The sequence below is a fragment of the Protopterus annectens genome, chromosome 3.part0 (genome assembly GCF_019279795.1).
Source record: "Protopterus annectens isolate FY-2018-M chromosome 3.part0, PAN1.0, whole genome shotgun sequence".
In the NCBI taxonomy this organism is placed as follows: domain Eukaryota; kingdom Metazoa; phylum Chordata; order Ceratodontiformes; family Protopteridae; genus Protopterus; species Protopterus annectens.
Window position 1 is genome coordinate 1,741,217,559 of NC_056731.1, and position 18,361 is coordinate 1,741,235,919.

The 18,361-nt window shown below is 43.4% G+C and overlaps 1 protein-coding gene across 1 annotated transcript in view; it reads right to left on the reverse strand.

Annotated features, from left to right (window-relative positions):
- Positions 1 to 17,957, reverse strand: part of LOC122797172 (threonylcarbamoyladenosine tRNA methylthiotransferase-like) — a 2,201,584-nt gene extending 2,183,627 nt beyond the window's left edge. The window contains exon 1 of the mRNA XM_044065991.1: positions 17,847 to 17,957. The gene's annotated coding sequence lies outside the window, so the exon portion shown is untranslated. The remainder of the gene's footprint in view (positions 1 to 17,846) is intronic.
- Between the last annotated feature and the right edge of the window lie 404 nt (positions 17,958 to 18,361).

The window sequence follows — 18,361 nt, forward strand, 5'->3', positions numbered from 1 at the left end:
AGCTTGAGGCCATGGCTCTGGCACCAGTTGTCTGTTTCTATGAGGCCCTTTTGGAGGACGCTTGTGTCGGCTGGAGAGTCGATTATGGCGCCCAGTTTGCAGTCATCTGCGAACTTGGTCAGCCACAGTCCTTCCATGTTGGCCTGTACCTCCAAGAAATATATACCGAACAAGAGAGGTCCCAGGACTGAGCCTTGTGGGACGCCATTTGTAACTGGTTTGGAGTCTGACATGGCTCCAGCAATTCTAACCATGTGGGTTCTGTCCTTGAGAAAGTTTGCAACCCATCTAGTGACATAGGGGTTTATATTTAAGCTGGTGAGCTTATCTATAATGCCCGAGCGGGGTATTGTATCGAAGGCTTTTGCGAGGTCCAGGTAGGCTGTGTGGACCACCTTCCCCTTGTCAATGGCCTTGGTGACTGTTTTTAAAAAATCAACCAGGTTTAAGAGGGAGGATCTGCCCTTAAAGCCGAACTGGGTAAGATCCAGTGTCTGTAGGTCCCCAATATCTTTATTTATGAGGTCCATGATGATCCATTCTATAGCTTTGCAGACCAAGCTAGTCAGGCTTATGGGGCGATAGTTTCCAGGATCCGTTGAGGCACCACCTTTGTGGAGAGGGACCACTGTTGCTGTACGCCATTCTTTGGGTACATATCCTGTAGTAAGGCTGAGATTGAACAGTAGTTTTATGTTTGGGTTTAGCTCTTCTTGGAGTTCATGTAGGACGCAGCCCGGGACACCGTCTGGTCCCATTGATGCTGTGTTTTTTTGCTTTGGAGAGGGCAGCTCTTACCTGAGCATCTGAGATGTCAGGGGGGCAGCACTCTGCTGGGATAGATATTTGCCCTTTTGGTGGGGGGGGGAGTTTGCGCTGAACCTGTCAGCTAGGATGTTGGCAATGTCTGTGGGTTCGGTACATTTTTTGTCATTTTGGACTAATTCTGAGCATATCTGGGAATTCCCACCCAGGTTCCTAACATAACTAAAGAAAGCCTTGTGATTATCCTTAGTGTCCTGTGCAATTTTTCTCTTGAAGCTGGCCTTAGACGATTTTATGAGTGCCCGTAGTTTTTTGCTAATACTGATCAGAGATGCCTTCCCTTTTTGGGATTTTGCTCTATCATGTAGTAGCTTCCTCCTTCTATTGTATAGTTTTGTTTATGGCTGGGGTCCACCAGACAGGACGTCTGCCTTTGGAGAATTGAGTCTTGGTTTTATTTGGGATTGCATGATCCATGCATTCCTGAAGGTGTTCATAGAATGCGTTTATAAAGGATTCTGCGGTCTGTGCCGTATTTTCCGTAGGCTCGGGGGCTTTGAAGGATTCCACCTCGGTTTTGAGGAGTGTGAAATTTGCTTTAGAGAAGTTTTTCACTGTGAAGTCGGGATGTGAATATCCAGTGAGATTAGTTTATGGTCTGATCTTACCAGTGAGGGATACACTTCTGGTCTGGAGCATAGAGTCCCCATGTTGGTGATGATCAGGTCCAGTATGTTTTCCCCTCTTGTGGGAGTGGTAACAAGTTGTTCCATAGCATTTGAGTTTAAAATTCTAGGAACCTTTGGGCTAGGGTGTTGGAGCTAGAGTAATGCTCCCAGTCTATGTTTGGGTAGTTGAAGTCGCCCAATATAGTGGTGTTTGGAGAGACCTTCATATTTTCCAGTGTTCTCAGGAAGGCCGAGTGGGGTTCCTAGGTTTGGGAGGGTGGTCTGTAGCAGGCTATAAACTGGAAGGCAGTTTTACCCACTGTTAGTTGCAAATGGATAGTCTCTGACGCTTTGTGCTGTGCCACCAACCTGGAAGCGTGGGCATCTTTGACAAATATTGATACTCCCCCTCCTTTTGTGGTTCGGTCCAAGTTTTGGGGCCGAAAAGCATGGTATGAGGTATAACCTGGTAGTGCTGGGGTGCTCTTGGCAGCCTTGAACCAGGTTTCTGTTACTGCACAGATATTGATGTTCTCCATGCTAAGGAGAGTTTCGTGTGCATGCATCTTGAGGTTTAGACTTCTGGCGTTGAGTAGCATTACTCTTAGTTTCTTATCCCTTGTGATACCTATGGAGGTGGATTTGTCTTGAGCCTTGCCTAAAAAAGGCACTATGGGGGTAGCAAGAGCCTTTGCCAATATCCGAAAGCCCAGGGGTGACAGGTGCAAGCCGTCCCTAGCGAAGCATCGTGGCTTGTCGAGCATGTCATCCCAGGCTGACAGGCATTGGATCCCCTTTGAATGACACCAATACTTAAGCCAATTGTTGAAATTGATCATCTTGTCTTCATATTGTGGCATCATTCTTGGTGAGGGTAAGATGCTACTCAAGGTCAGGGTCATACCAGCCTGGGCTACATGCTCAGAGAGCTCCTCTATGTCTCTTTTCATGTAGTCCAGGGAGGTACGTCTCAGGTCATTCACACCAGCATGGACAATGACCGAGTCATATTTGTACTTGCCTTGGAGTGACCTGAGTGCTTGTGTTATGTGGCGGATCCTAGCGCCCGACAGGCAGCTCACCGTGACCTTCTCCTTGTTCAGCCTGGTGAGCGGGACGTCAGTGTGCCCGACGATAGAGTCACCTATTACAAGTGTATCAGGTGTGTTGTTTAGCCTTAAGGGCTGTGATTGTTCGACACACTGGCTTTGTGAGCTATGTGTTGCACACGTTTTGTTTTGGGGTAGCGGTTGCTTGGGTGTCTGCTTTGGAGGTCTCTGCTGCTTAGGCAGATTTTTATTTAGAGCCTCCGAGTATGTTTTTGTGTGCTTATGTGTTTGGTTTGCTGTCGTGGTAGGTCTATGTGAGACTGGAATTGTAGTGAGTGTGGTTTCCTTCTCCTCCTGACTGGTTTCGCCAGTACTGAGTTGAGAGAGCTTAGCCTCCAGTATGGCTATATGGTTGCATCTCTCACAAGTGTTGGAATTTGTTGGGAGGAGGAGAGGGTTGTCTGTGTACATGAGGCAGTTGTAACATTGCCTCAACATACCCAGATTCACCAGCTGGACCGGAGAGGAGACTGACAACTGACCTTTGGACATGCTAGAATAGTATTGGGAATTCCTTTATAATTGAAAAAAGGGCCAATGGGGAACAAGGTACTCAAGGGGAGTTTGTGAGGGTGTAGTGCTTTTAATTTTGTGCTGACTTATATAATTGCTTTAGTGAGCAAGTGCCAGGTAACTTAAATGCAATGTGTTACGGGTAACTTAAATGCAAAAACGACAAACAGTAACTTTCTTTCAAGTGAAACAAGGAAATAAGTACAGTAAGCAATGCAGATATCACTAGGGATCCATAGGAAGCGCTGAAAAGCCGCTTTTTAGGTGGAATTAGCGTTTCAGGGAAATAACAAGCAAACAAACAACAAGCATACAAACAAAGCTAGATTCAGCAGGCCTGGATCTAGTCTATGCTACAGCAAACAAGGTGTACCAATTTCAGTAAGAAACAGTTCAAATATGCAGGCACTATAAGCCTTTAACCAGAAATTCCCAGCTCAGAAGGGCAGAGTCCAGCCTCTCCTCCTACAAGAGTGCAGACCACGAACCCTTTTAATGTAAAATAACTGGCCTGAAGCCCAAGTGCTTAAACCAGAATTAACACACTTTTAGAATAACAAACACTGAGCCCTCAATCAGCAGTTACCTCTTACTCCCTTCTCTCCTATATGAAGTCTTCATCATAACCAACCTACAAGCCTAACTTAGTTCTAAACTTAAACAGTGCTATAACAAAGTTGCCAGATTCACTTGCAACAAACCTCACTGGACGCACCACTGTTAGCACTAAAACCACTTAACTGGCTCGAGCTTCCTCATCACCTGTCTTATTCTCAGCTCACCTTAACCCATAAAATCATCCATACAGAATATGCCTGCCCAGCAATTAGACCCCCTACTCCAATATTATCATTCAAATTATCCCTTTTGGTCAAATAATAAACTGCTTACTACCTACAAATGACAAATGGCTGCTGGCTTCATTCTCTATTCCAAACATCAAGCTAGAACTTTGAATAAAACTGATGTAATCAATCTGGTCTACTGCACACCATCTTTTCATTACTAAAAGTCTTCTTCTCTGCTCCTCATTTGAGACATACTTTTCTAACACCCTTCAGTGCCTTTTTTATAACTCCCTTTAAAAATTAAATCACTTAACCTGCTTATCCCCTTCTAATACATCACTTTATTGTACTTTTTAAACTACTATACCTACTTCTGATTAGGACAACCAAATTGCTATTCCATTACTACTACTCTGTCAACACAAACTTGCTTTTTCCAGTAATACCTCATTCTATTTATTAGTTTAAGGCTGTGCACACTTACGCAACCAGCTTATTGTATTTTTTTAATATATATTTTCCCCCCTAACAGATTTGTTTTTCAATTGAATTGTACAGGTTGTAGGTCACATTAAAGGTGGGAAAAATTTTTAAATGATTTATTGCTGTCTCATTTTTTTATATCACAAAAACCTGGCATTTTAACAGAGGTGTGTACATTTTTATATCCACCTTATTTAAAATCATTTTGTTGATTATTTATTGACTTTTTTCATTCTAAAGCTTCAGTGAAATAAAAATTACAAAGAAAATATTTTTTTTTGTAAAAAAATTCTTACATTCACAGCATATTAGTCATGTAAAATATTGGTGAAAAGATGCTTATTTCAATAAATGTGAATCATAGCCCACCTTGAAAAGGCAAATAACTAGAATGAGTATAGATGCCAATCAAGTGATTCTAGTGCTATATTAAATGTATAAGTATCTATATTGAACTCGGGTAACATATATGTGCAAGTTATTCTAAACTAAGCACCATTTTAGCCTACTAATGTCTTTATTCAGATGTTCAAGTAGAGCTAATTTAAAAATCAGTGTTGCTATTGTAGCTGCCATATAACTTGACTTTTATGTTTTATAAACTATGTATGCGGTTTTTTTTTTGGGAGGGGGTTGCAAGTGGACTAGCAAACTGTAATAACATCACTTCTAATGCCTACTAATATTTTTCTGTTTTCTAATAAAATATCTGCTACAGTTAGGCAGTTCAGTATACATTACTTAGTAAGTAACTCAAGCTCAGGAACTCAAAAGTTTACAGCATTGTTAAATATATTTTAAAATGTATGTTAACTGCATAATTCACGTTCATTACACTGTTCATTGTTCTTTCTAGTTAAGCTCACCATTTCCTCTCACCCCAAAATCAACCCTGCAACTGATAAAATCTAAGATAGCCCTGCTGATCCAGTTATCGTAACTGTTATAGCTTTATGAAAGAAAGAATGGGAAACTCGTCTGGAACAAACCAGGGAAAGTCATTGTGTAGGTCTAATTTAATATTTTAAACTAAGGCAATGAACATTCACCAGTGTAATTATTTCCTGTAGAGTATTCTGCCTGGGTCAGCAACATGGAAAAGGTCCCCACACCCCATTTACAGCCCAGTTATGTTTACGTTTGTATAGCTCTCCCCACATACTGCATTTACTACAATCTAGCATCTCTACAAACCTCTAAAGTCCCTGCTGTTCAACTAACCAAGGCAGCATAACAATTCAGACCCCCTTTTCAAATTGTCCTAAACAATCATTGCAATTCTGAAAAATAAAATTAAAAAGCTACCTTACTGATAGTTTTTTGCATTGTGCAGGCCACAAATTGGCTCTACCCACTCCATTTGCCCTCATTACACTCGGGCTCACTCCGCTCCCCTACCCTACCCTCCTTGCTACACTGGGGCTCACTCCACACCTCTACCCTACCACCTCACAACACTGAGGCTCACTCCGCTCCCCTACCCCCTCATTACACTGCTGCTCACACCGCTCCCCTACCCCTCACTACGCTGGGGCTCACACCACTCCCTACCCCCTCACTATGCTGGGGCTCATGCCACTCCCCTACCTAATCCCCTCAATACGCTGGGGCTCACGTTGCTCCCCAAACCTAACCCCCTCACTATGCTGGGGCTCACGCCGCTCCCCTACATTACCCCCTCACTATGCTGGGGCTCAACTCTCCCTTACAACCAATTCCCACCCACCACCACTATCCCTACATTTATACATAGCCAGATACACACCCACTGTAAATTACAACCAATCCCAGCATTCCATAACAACCTTACTTAGCCACATAATCCAAGCAGTCCCTACTACCGCTATTTCTGTGAGCCCTCATCCAACTGCTCACACCCCTTCTTTAATCACCTCAACACTCTCTCTAAATAGTAACACTATGCAAATCCAGCTTCTGCCTTTAACTAGTTTACTTATTACAATCTAACTTTCTACATTCTATCTACACCTACATATCGTAGTAAACCAATCCACCCAGACAGCACCCAACACTCCACCCTGTTAAATATCATATCTCCACAACTCTAATACCAAACTTTTCTTATATAAATATGCACACTCACAAAACTGTCCAAACAATGTCAAACTTGAATGATTTGATAAATATCACCCCCAATCAACTGAACTAAAATATTGATCTCCCGCATCCAGATAAACCTCAATAAACACAATTATAATAGCCATCTAGTCTCAAATGTAGCAATCCAGATATTATCAAAGACTTCTTTTGCTGGTGTGCCTCTACATTTAGTCAGAAAACCATCATAATGGGGGATATCAATACAGATTGGTCCACCTACTCCTCAGACAATCCCTCAAACTTCATAAACCTTCATGGTTTCAGTTAATTAATATAAACTTCTACCAGGTTCACCAAACATAGCAAAGAGAAAATCAGTTCTAGATTGGACACTAACAAATAAAGACACCCTCTGTCACCAATCAGGATATCTCCCAGACTAAAGTGATCACCACCTACCTGCTAAAGCATCGCACAAGTCCCCCAAAAAATACCCTTTACAAACATATTTATAACAAAAGTAAATTCTCCCCTAAAACATTTAAAACTCTCCTGCGTCAGTCTGACTGGTCCCCATTAAAATATCCACACCTAGCTGTTCAATATTTCAATGAAAAATTACTCTCTATCCTAAATAAAACAGCCCCCCTTAGAAAGATACGCATAAAAGCTAAACCCACACCATGGCTCACCAAAGACACAATAAAGCTTCTCAAAGAGAGAGAGCATGGTACCACTATCAGAATACCAAAAACCAAACTTCCCTTCAAACCTATTGTCAAATAAAGAACCAAGCCAAAAAGCAAATTAAACTAGACAAAAAAACAGTACTATACAACAATAAAACAAAAGCACCAAAATAATCCCCAGAAATTCTGGGGAGCCATCAATCTATTGATAAAATCTGGCCATTATAGAACCCCGTCCCAACCACAACTAACACCTCTGAGAGCATAGCCTCACAGTTTAATACACTATCAACTCTACACTATCTCTAGTAAAAAAATAAAATCACACCCATACCCCTCTATATACCCCTACTAAACTGAAAAACTCTCTCAAATCCTTCTCCAAAAATCCAATACAAACCTGCACCATTAAAAAACTTCTATCCAAACTCAAACCCTCTTCCCTTGCTGCTGACCAACTAAAATAAATTCCTCAAATTAGCTGCAGATATCATCTACAACCGTACATCCTTCCTATTCAACTGGACCATAACAGAATAATACATCCCCAAGCTCTGGAAAGTTTCTTACATCCACCAAATTCACAAATTACAAGCCAATTGCTATCCTCCCACTCATAGCGAAGATTCTTGAAAAATGCATACATACACAACTACTTAACCACCTGCTAAAAAGAAGTTATGTACTCACCATAATGTTCCATCTGAGTAGTTCTATTTCATTTGTCTTCAACCTGTGGGTACCGGATACGAGCTAGCAACTTCACTAGCATCTGCTCCAAGCTCCTCCACTTACCCATAACACACCACCACTACCTTCCATCCCCCAGATCGAGTTTGCTGCAACTTACACTGAACAACCAGACCTTAAAAAACACCTTACACACCTAAAACCAGCTATAATGCTGTCCATATGGTAAGGTCAGGGGGAAGGAGGGAGGGACGGTTGAAGACAAATGAAGTAGAACTACTCAGATGGAACGTTATGGTGAGTACTTAACTTCTTTATCTGAAGTAGTTTACTTCATTTGATCTTCAAACTGTGGGACAGAGTTCCCAACTACTAAAATACCTGGGTGGACCTCATGGAAGGATATTCCGGAGCACCACGGAACGAAAGGATGCTCTCCTTCTAGAAATCAAATCCAGTTTATAGTGAGAAATAAAGGTATGAGATGAGGACCAAGTAGCCGCAGAACAAATGCCGTCTAATGATAATCTCAACCAAAAGGCCACATAAGTACCCATGGACGTAGTCAAGTGAGCTTTAACCTGACCTGGAGGAGACAAACCTTTATCCTTGTAGATCTGAAGAATACATGGGGAGATCCACCTAACAATGGTAACCTTGGAGATAGGTTTACCCTTAGGAAATGACACAAACAACTGGTCAGATTTATGAAAGGGCACAAACAACTGGTCAGATTTACGAAAGGACGACTTATGAGCTGCCACCAGAAAAGATCTAACTGAAGAAGACAATCCAGGAATCCTAGCAATTAAGGGAACTGGAGAAGCCAAGCTGTGAGCCTCAGACTGTCCAGATTTGGATGAGGGACCCTCGAGGGGTGCAAAATGAGATCCAGAACGGGATCCCAAGATCCAAGGCTGAGCTAGAAGAGGAGACCAAAGGAAGGGAAACCATACCTGGCGTGGCCAAAACGGGGAAACGAGGATCATTTTGCTCCCCAAACAAGCTTGCTGTAGAAACTTTGGAATAAGGGGTATAGAAGGATAAGCATAAAGAAGACTGAGAGGCCAAGCATGGACTAGAGCATCTCTGGGGGACTCCCCCGGCGGGGGGAGTTCAGAGCAAAGAACTCGCTGCACTTTGCGTTGGACGGAGATGCGAAAAGATTGCAGCAAGACCGACCCCACTCTAGAAAGATCTGCTCCGCGACTGAAGGATTCGGAGACCACTCGTAAGGCATCAGAATAGTCCAGCTTAAGTTTGTCTGCTAGAATGCTGGACCATCCCGGAATACGCGTTGCTATCAGAAAACAACTGGTGGAGATCACCCATTCCCAAATTCTCATGGCCTCACGACAAAAGGGGGTAAGATCTGGTCCGTCCCTGTTTGTTGATATACCAGATCACTGACATGTTGTCTGACTGGATTGCAATGGTTACCAGAGGTAGAAAGGTATGAAGGGCCTGCAACTCTAAAAAGACCACCCTCATCTCCAGAACGTTTACATGCAAACTGGTCTCGATCGGGGACCACATGCCTTGAACTGTCGTTCCTGAACAATGCCCCCCCACCCTAGTTGTGAGGCGTCCATGGTCACTGTGGCTTGGGCAGGACCTGGAACAACAAGGGCATCCCTCCAAAATTTTCGAAGATTGCATCCACCAAAGAAGGGACAACCTGCAGACTCAGCTGAGGTGTATTGGGTGCAACAATGGAAGATCCAACAGGGACCACTGCACCGCTACAGTCCACTGTAGTACTTGCATATGTAATCGAGCACATGGAAGGAGTGTTATGGTCACTGCCATAGAACCTATGGCCCTTAAGACAGATTCTGCTGAGGGAAGGTGAGATCGGTAAATGAAGGTGACATGCATCCTCAGGGTTTGAACTCTCTCCATGGTCAGGAAAATTGATGTCTATAGCATGTCTATCCATCCCCCTTCTATCACCTGGACAGGATTCAGAAGGGATTTGGCAGTGTCGATTGTAATCCCTAGGTAGTGTGCAAGTTTTAAGAAATAATCTCTGGTCCAACAAAGTAGACACTTGGTGTGAGCAGTAAGAAGCCAATCGTCCAGGTAAGGGTAGACCTGAATCCCCTGAAGCCTCAGGTGAGCCGCTGCTACTGCCATCACTTTGGTGAACACCCTGGGGGCTGTGGTGAGACCAAAGGGTAGGGCACAGAACTGATAATGATTGGCGCCTAGCTGGAAGTGGAGGAACCTCCTGGAGCTTCTGTGCATCTTTATGTGATAGTAAGCAACCTGGAAGTCGAACAAGCACATCCAGTCATTCTCTTGCAGGTACAGCATGACTGACTGTAAAGTGACCATCCGGAACTTTTCTCTGGCAACGGATAAGTCCAGAATGGCCCTTCAGTCCCCGTCTTTTTTGCCACCAAAAAGAACTAAGAGTAGATGCCCGATATGGACTGATCTGGGGGGACGAGTTCGATGGCTCGTTTCTCTAGTAGCTTGGAAAATTCTAGCGCTGCTGCCTCCCTTTGGGTGGGTGGTACGTCCGGGAGATGTTTGTAAGGTGTAGGAGGAACCACAAATGGGATTGAATAGCCTCTGGAAATTATCTGAAGCACCCAACGGTCTGATAACATGGACTCCAATGCCGCCAGGTGCAACGATAGGCGACCCCAGACTGCCTCCAGAGCAGTCGGGCAACCCCTCAGGGTTGCTGCGTGGGCCTGTCCGAAAAAGGTTCTTGAGACCCAAAATTCCTCGGACCCCCCTCTGCCTCTGGGCCGGCATCTATCCTGTCCTCCTCTGCCTCTATCCTGTCCTCCTCTGCCTCTAGGGGAAGAAGAGCCCTAAGTGCCCCAGGAATATTGAGACTTCTGGAACCACATCTTCTTTTGCCCTTGCTGATTCCAGGAAAAAGATCTTTAAGGGTTCGAGAAGCAGATTCTGATGGCAGACAGTGTCTTTCCATCTTTCTCATTCTGGACCAATGTGTCTCGGACGGCCTTACCAAAGAAGGAAGAACTGTCATAAGGGGCACTCGCAAAATATGCCTTGAAGGGTTCCGTGAACTGACATAATCTGAGCCAGGCGTTATGCCTCATGGACACACCGGACCCAGCCGCTCCTTCAGTCACATGTGAGAGGAGTCGCATGGACATGTTTGAAACCACCATCAAGGTAGCCATCCTCGCGGAGAACGTGGCTCAGTCCTCCTGCGACATGGACTTTGGGGGAGACTCACCCAGTTCCTTAACCAGGTCATGCTGTAGTCTAAAAGTGGGCCAGATAGTTCAGCGCCCTGATAGAAAAGGTCGCTGATGCATAAACCCGCTTCCCTAGGTGGTCCATCATCTTAGACTCACGGTCAGGGGGATGGACTGAGGAACTCTCCTGGGCTAGTTCCTTTTTGGTGGCGGCTGCTACCACCACAGCATCTACAGGGGACCCTTCATTCCACGCTGGTCTGTAGGGGGGCTCAATATTGTCTGGGCATTTAGGGATTGGTTCCATAGTGGCCGGCTCCTTCCAAGCCTACAAGGTGATCAAGTCCACCAATGGATCTGTGGGAAGGGACACCCAGTAAGTAGATGGGCGCGTGCTGAAAGCCTCCAGGAACAAGGATTCATCTGAGGAAGGTTTTGGGGCAGACCAACCTCCCCGCTGGTGCAAGATTTCCATGGAAACAACCTTGGGAGGTGATTTGGGGGAACCTCCCCCATCATCCAAATCTGTGTCCTCAGTGGAGGGACTTGGGGGAGGAGTCCAAATGCCAACTCTTGCACGTATACTTGCAAGGAACCTCTCCAGTGGGGCTTTCCGGAGGGAACTCGCAAACCACTTGTTCTTCAGGGGGAACTGCCTGGGGCTCCTCGAGCACGGGCTGTCCCTGTGGTAAAATGATGGGATTCACACACAAAGCAGGAGGAGTCAGGGCGGAGTCCAGAGTCCAAAGATATAGTCAGGGGCCTCGACCCATTGGAGAGAACCCTTTTTACAACAACAAATGCTGAGGGAGAGCGAGCTTCCTGGGACACCATTAAGGGAACCGCTCTCCCCAGATCAGATGTGAGAGTCGGAGCCGGACCCAAAGTAGACGGCGCTCCAAGGGGGTACCTTGACCCGGCAACATCTGAGCTGATGGAAACAGCTCCACCCCCTCGGATCTGACACCCAGGCTCTGGCTCCAAGAGCCACTCGGATCCGAACTAGTCAGATCTGACATGCTCCAGGCAGCTGCTGGCGTCGAGGAGTAAGATACTCTCAGCGCCGACCCTCTGACTAGGGCCATCCTCGGATCCATGTACTCCGAAACCAGGGGTTGGATCAGGGAAGGAGAGATTGCTGTAAAGAAGGGAAGCGAGCTCCCCCCTCCAAAGGGAGAGGGGGCTGGCAAGACTCCCATCTGAATGTGTTTGAATAAATCTCCACACCATTTTATCCATGTCTACTTCAGAGAGGCTGCGGGTGGACTGTGACAAAGCCATGGACTCCAACTCAGTGGGTCGAGGAACCGAGGCTCTAGAGGGTGGTCGGGGCTCCTCCAGCTCCAGACAAAATCTAGGGTATCAGAGCCAAGGGGAGTCACGATGCCTAGATTGACTTTTAGTAGGAGGTCCTGACGGAGTCGAAAGGTCCGGGGACCTCTCTCTCTTTTCTGGTCGGTGCTCTCTTTCCTTCTCTCTGCCTTTTCTGCACTCCGCTTCCACAGGCTTAGAGGTAGGAGGATAAGTCCCAGCCTGGGAAGGAGGAGAAGGAAGGACAAGAGTAGAAGGTGAGGTGGCCACAGCAATAACTGTGACCGAAGCAGAAGAGGAGGAGGCGGCCACCTCCATTGAAGGGAGCAGGCCCTTCATAACTAATTTGACCCGCCAATCCTTAAGGGTGCACGGGTTAAAACTCGTGCAAATAGAACAATCGGTGGTTAAATGCGCCATACCCAAACACAGCACGCAAAGTGTGTGGCCATCAGCATGTGACAATTTGTGGCCACACACAGTGCATCTCTTAAAAACTTGTTTGGGGAGATCCGCTATGTCCCACAACAAGAACAAACTTTAAACAAGTTTGAAACAACACACGCCACACACACTCAGACAAGCACACAAGAAGGCTGGGGGGGGAAGAAAAACTATAAACTACCTAAAAACTAAGAAAAAGGCCTTAAACACGACACACCAGTGAGGGGAGGAAACCTACACTAGCAAGTACACACACACAAAACACTAATCAAATACAGAAACCCTACTCACAACTTGGAGCTCAAGAATCATGATGCTTAGGCTAGCCGCGGCAAACGAGATCCGGGAAATGAAGGTAGTGGTGGTGTATTATGGGTAAGGGGAGGAGCTTGGAGCAGATGCTAGTGAAGTTGCCGGCTCGGATCCGGTACCCACAGGTTGAAGATCAAATGAAGTAAACTACTTCAGATCAACCTCTTAATCACATCCCAACATGGTTTTCAGCCAAAACATAGCACAGCAGCAGCTCTAGTCAGTTTTATCAATACAGTCAACAGGCACAGAAATAATGGCCAACTCACCTCTTCCTTTTTTCTTGATATGTCAAAGGCATTTGATACAGTATCTCACCAAAAGCTTCTCAACGAGTTAGCTTCCCTAAACTTATCCCTACCTGCCCTCTCCTGGTTCATCAGCTACTTATATGACCGTCAACAGGCAGTTAAAATGGCAAAATGAAATCTCAACCCTATTACCAGTCTCTGTGGGTGTACCTTAAGGTTTTATTCTTGGCCCACTGCTATTCACCATTTTCAAAATAACCTCTGTACAGCCGCACAACAAGCAACCATAGCTCAATATGCAAATAACTGACAAAATGCAAGAACGGTGAGTCCACAAATCCCAAATGTGATGAAATACACCTGAACGAACCACCAACAAATGCGACCAGCAAATACGTTGGCTAAAAAATCTCCATTTAATACTTGTTGTTGAGCGCTTTCACCCACATGAATGTGAGTTTTCATCAGAACATCATAGTACAATTTTTACACAGTTTAAATACAATTTTTGGCACCAAAACTTAATAGTGAATGTTTTGAATTCATTTAAAGTGATATATCCACCATAGTTCAATATGTAGATGACTCCATCCTCATTTGCGCAGCTCCCTGCCTACCAGCACTCCTGCAAAAAAAACAATAATCCTTCCTAGACATCAAAAAATACCGCTCAAATTTCTATCCTGTACTCAACCCAAACAAAACCAAGCTTATGCTCTTCACCAGTGGCAAAAACCTGATCAACTTCCTCCCTTCAAAATCTACCCATTAAACAAAACAATAATCAAACCAGTCAAACACACTAAGCTCCTTGAGGTCACAATTAACAACAATCAAACTCGACAAACATGTGGCACTAGCCATCAAAAAAATTCATATCAAGTTAGGGTCACTCTACAAAATTAAACTACATCTATCCAAACTCAGTAGACAATCCATTTCCAGAATACACCTACACTCAACCCTCCTGTGCTCCTCACCAATACTGACAAATCCCAGAAAAACAGACAAACTGGAATCCTGATATAATAAAATAGCCAGATTTGTCTCAGATCTCCTTTCTAGGTCTCACCACTGCATTGCACTGCACCACACCAACTAAAATGGATGGAACTTCCTAATCTACTAACATTGAACCAACTCACTCTAGCACATTCCACCTTTCACCACCCTGACAACCGCCCGGCTCTCAGGAACTAAATTCAATCCAATCCAACTGCAGATCACCAAGATCCTCCAAAAAACTCCTGCTGAAAGTAACCAAATCCAATAACAGCTATGGTGATTCACTATACATCAAGAAAATATCTAAGTCCTGGAATTCTATGTCTCAGAACATACTCAATACATCCAATTCATCCAAATTCAAACTACTACTTAGGGAACATCTAACCAACAACTGGCTTTGCTCCTGTACCAAACCTGGCTAAATACCCTTTTTTTATCTTATTAGCAAGCATTACTTGCCATTTCCTCATCTCCCATCTACCTCTGTACACGTAATCTACTTACTTTCACCGACCTTCCTTCTTTTTTTTTGCCTTATTGCCCTAGTTTTCATGCATTACTCTCCTCCCTGCTGCTTTACCTCATAATATGCCACATGGCCAGCGCTCAATAATCTCTAACCATACTATATTGTATAAAAGCAGACACACTGATGCTCTGAAATTATCCCCAATGACATGCCACCCAACCAATGTATAATTATTCTGCTTCTGTGCAACAAACAGTTTTTAATACCTGACATTTTTCCAAGCTACAGATATTCCACTCTGAATTATTACACTGTTTTTCAGTCTCAGTACTTCTTATACAGTGTGTTGCTAAATTGTAAATTTGTAATTTTCTTTCTTATTTTGATATACGTGGTGGAGCTTTTCTCCTCTGGACTTCACCGAAAATGGGCCAACAGCCCAGTTGGACATTCCCAGTAAACAAATGTAAAATAAATAAAAAATTAATTAATTGATAAGATGCCCAGAAATTATCCCCATTCTGCGATTTACATCTCAGATAGGATGATCATAAAGAAAAACTGTGAAACACTGCCAAGAACTGAAGCGAAGAATGATAGAGCTAGTTATCAAAACATCATAGAAAAACTTTATTAGCAAACTGCTGCATTTTGAGATGCAAGTACAATGTTCCAAAATACATAAATAAAAAAGGCATTTATCATACAAGAAGCTGATTAGCCTAGCATGATAATTACTTAAGCAAATTACTAAGTTCATTAGTATGCAGATTAGGACCATTTCCGATACATCCAAAAAGCAGGCCTTTCAAGCAAAAAAAATAAATGTATTGTAGGAGACTGTTATTTCCATGCTCCAAATATATCTGCTGATTCCATCCCAAAACCAGATTAAGCCTGTTTTTATTTCATTTCAAGAAAATTACCATGTGAAAAAAAACCCTAGAAGCATTTCTGAAAGACACAGGCAATGCACATGACTAAAAAAATAGGTCAAAAGCATCTGTGTTTGAATGTATTTACTCATCTGTTAATTAGGTAGGTGAGCTGGTCCCATAGACCCTTTTCAGCCACTCCCTACACCTGAAGGATAAACAAGAGTGCAACAATAAACGAAGTAGCATAGCACTACATACTGCTCTCCAATTTAACTAGTAAAGCAAATACCACAGAATACCCAATTCAGCTATCCCACAGTAAGACTCATTCAAGCAGTAGACATGCCAAAGGAATATACTACACAGAACATTTAATAGCACTAATAGTAGTAAAGTAAATGAAACAAAACTGAGTCATACAACAGATGCATACTGGAGAAGTGCGTGTGTGTGGGGGTTCTAGTACAAAACTAAATTCGGTACTTTTCCATTAACAGGGCAACACTTATAGTAGATCTTTGCGTGTACTATGAAATGAAAGCTACAGAGTTTACTAGTGTATACAAGTTGTTCTTGATAAATTATTTGATGAATGACAGCAGAAAAAAGTACTCACACTTGGGGGGGGGGGGTCTGGGTGACAGGAATGAGAGCTTTCCGACTATTGCTTAGGGTAGCGGGGCCTGACTTGAACAGGGCAACACTTCTAGTAGTTCTTTGTTATCTTTGCGTGTACTATGAAATGAAAGCTACAGAGTTTACTAGTGTATATAAGTGGTTCTTGATAAATTATTTGATGAATGACAGCAGAAAAAAAGTACTCACACTTGGGGGTCTGGGTGACAGGAATGAAAGCGTTCCGACTATTACTTAGGGTAGTGGTGCCCGACTTTAAAAGAACTGTAGTGGGGGATTCATTTTGAAGAAAAGTCAAGTTTTCCAGGTGGCTTTTCTGCTTTGAGTTGAAATGTGATCTTCCAGCCTGGTAGCGGAAGAGAAGCTGATAAATCACACCTTACCATCTACAAAAGCAGACAAGGCAGTGGCACTGTCAGTGAATCCTTATAGCTTTCGTATATGTGGTCTCTCAATTTAGGCAGAATGTTTTTATCAGTTTGTGCTGCAGTGTTCCACTATGTTGTAATTTCTTACGGGTTGTAGAAACTGTTTACACTCAGTTCTCTTTCTAGTGGCCCCTTTCAGCTGCTCTTCCCTTCTGCATTGCAGATTTTCTGTTCATGTCAAATGTGCTTTGTAACAAAGACATGAATCTGTGCGAGTCTACGGTATTCATGCAGACATTTTCCTGAAATTATCTTATGTGCAATAATGTGGTGGAAATACCAGATTTTTAAATGAGTACTGCTTGATGTTATTAAATCACTTTGTGAATAAGCGTAACTGTGAATGCTATGCAGCAACTGAAATTCAATGTTCATAAATGTTTACAGATAAATGTGTGGAAACTGAAGGAGAGAGACACTTCTGTAAGTCCATGAGCGCTCATTAGAGGTGTTGCCCCATTAACAGAAAAGCACCCTAAATTCCACACAAAAATAATGCTAGAAAAAGTGCTGGTGAGTGAGCTGTAACTAGTTACATACATGAAAATGCTGTATATACTGTTCTGCGTGGTATATATTTGCTACTTATAACTATGTTATGTAGTATAACAAGAGGGAGATTTTCATTTTTAGTGAAGTGCAATACGTGTTTTTGACATGTGGGTTACTACTGGTTTCTGGTTACACAGTTTCCTGTTTTGGTAATTGCCTAACCTAAATGATGGGAGAGAATGCTTATAAATGATCTATCAAAGCTGAAGTCAAGATCACGTCAGGTAGCAGAGACATATCAGTTTGCATGTTGCATGCTTTCGTTTTACTGACTTACTGTTTCTGCACAGTCTACAGCCTGAGCTTACTATTAAACTGTATTTAAGTCAGTTTTACTTATATTTCATATTTATTTTGTGTGCATGGGAATATAGCAATATTAACATAGTGTGTTACTACGTTAATTACTAAATGTTGAAAATACTAACGTAGTCACTGTAAACAGACTGCATTCCTCTCAGTTACGGATACATTTAAAGAAGAACAGTGCTTTCACATTCAAATTCTCTTTCTACCAGTTTCTTTAATCCCCATTTTTTTCGATCTATGTCATAGGAAATAGCTAAATACTTTCAAGGAGCAGATTTTCCGACTGTTTTCCGCGCTTACCTCTTCTCAGCAGCTTAAAGTAGCAGGCTGCATGGACCACTCTTCATCACGCGAAAAGAAAACAGCGCCTGTTGTCGCTGTTTTGCGTACGTCACGGCTACAACTTTAAAGTAAGTTTGGATTCCCCGCCCAGATGCTGGCATCACTGCTCCCAAACAGGAAAGGAGCCACCTACAACGTGATGTCAGTAATCATGACTGCTTACAGCTGTCATCGTACAAAGTTTATAGTTGGAACGTTCTTTCAGACTCTGCTGAAGAGGGGTCTTATTTTTGAGTCGGACTAAGCAGTGTTTGGTTATGGTTATGGCTAGATTCCCTCATTTTTCAGCCAAGGGAATCTAGCCCGCTCATAGTGAGATGGCTAGATTCTATTGGGGAAAAGGACCGTCTTTTCAGCGGTAGATTTTAGCCTCGTTGCTGTGAGCAGGCTAGATTCCTTTGGTTGAAGGGACCTGGAGCTTTTAGCCAAGTGAATCTAGCCTGTGCTATGTGAGAAGGCTAAATTCTAGTGGA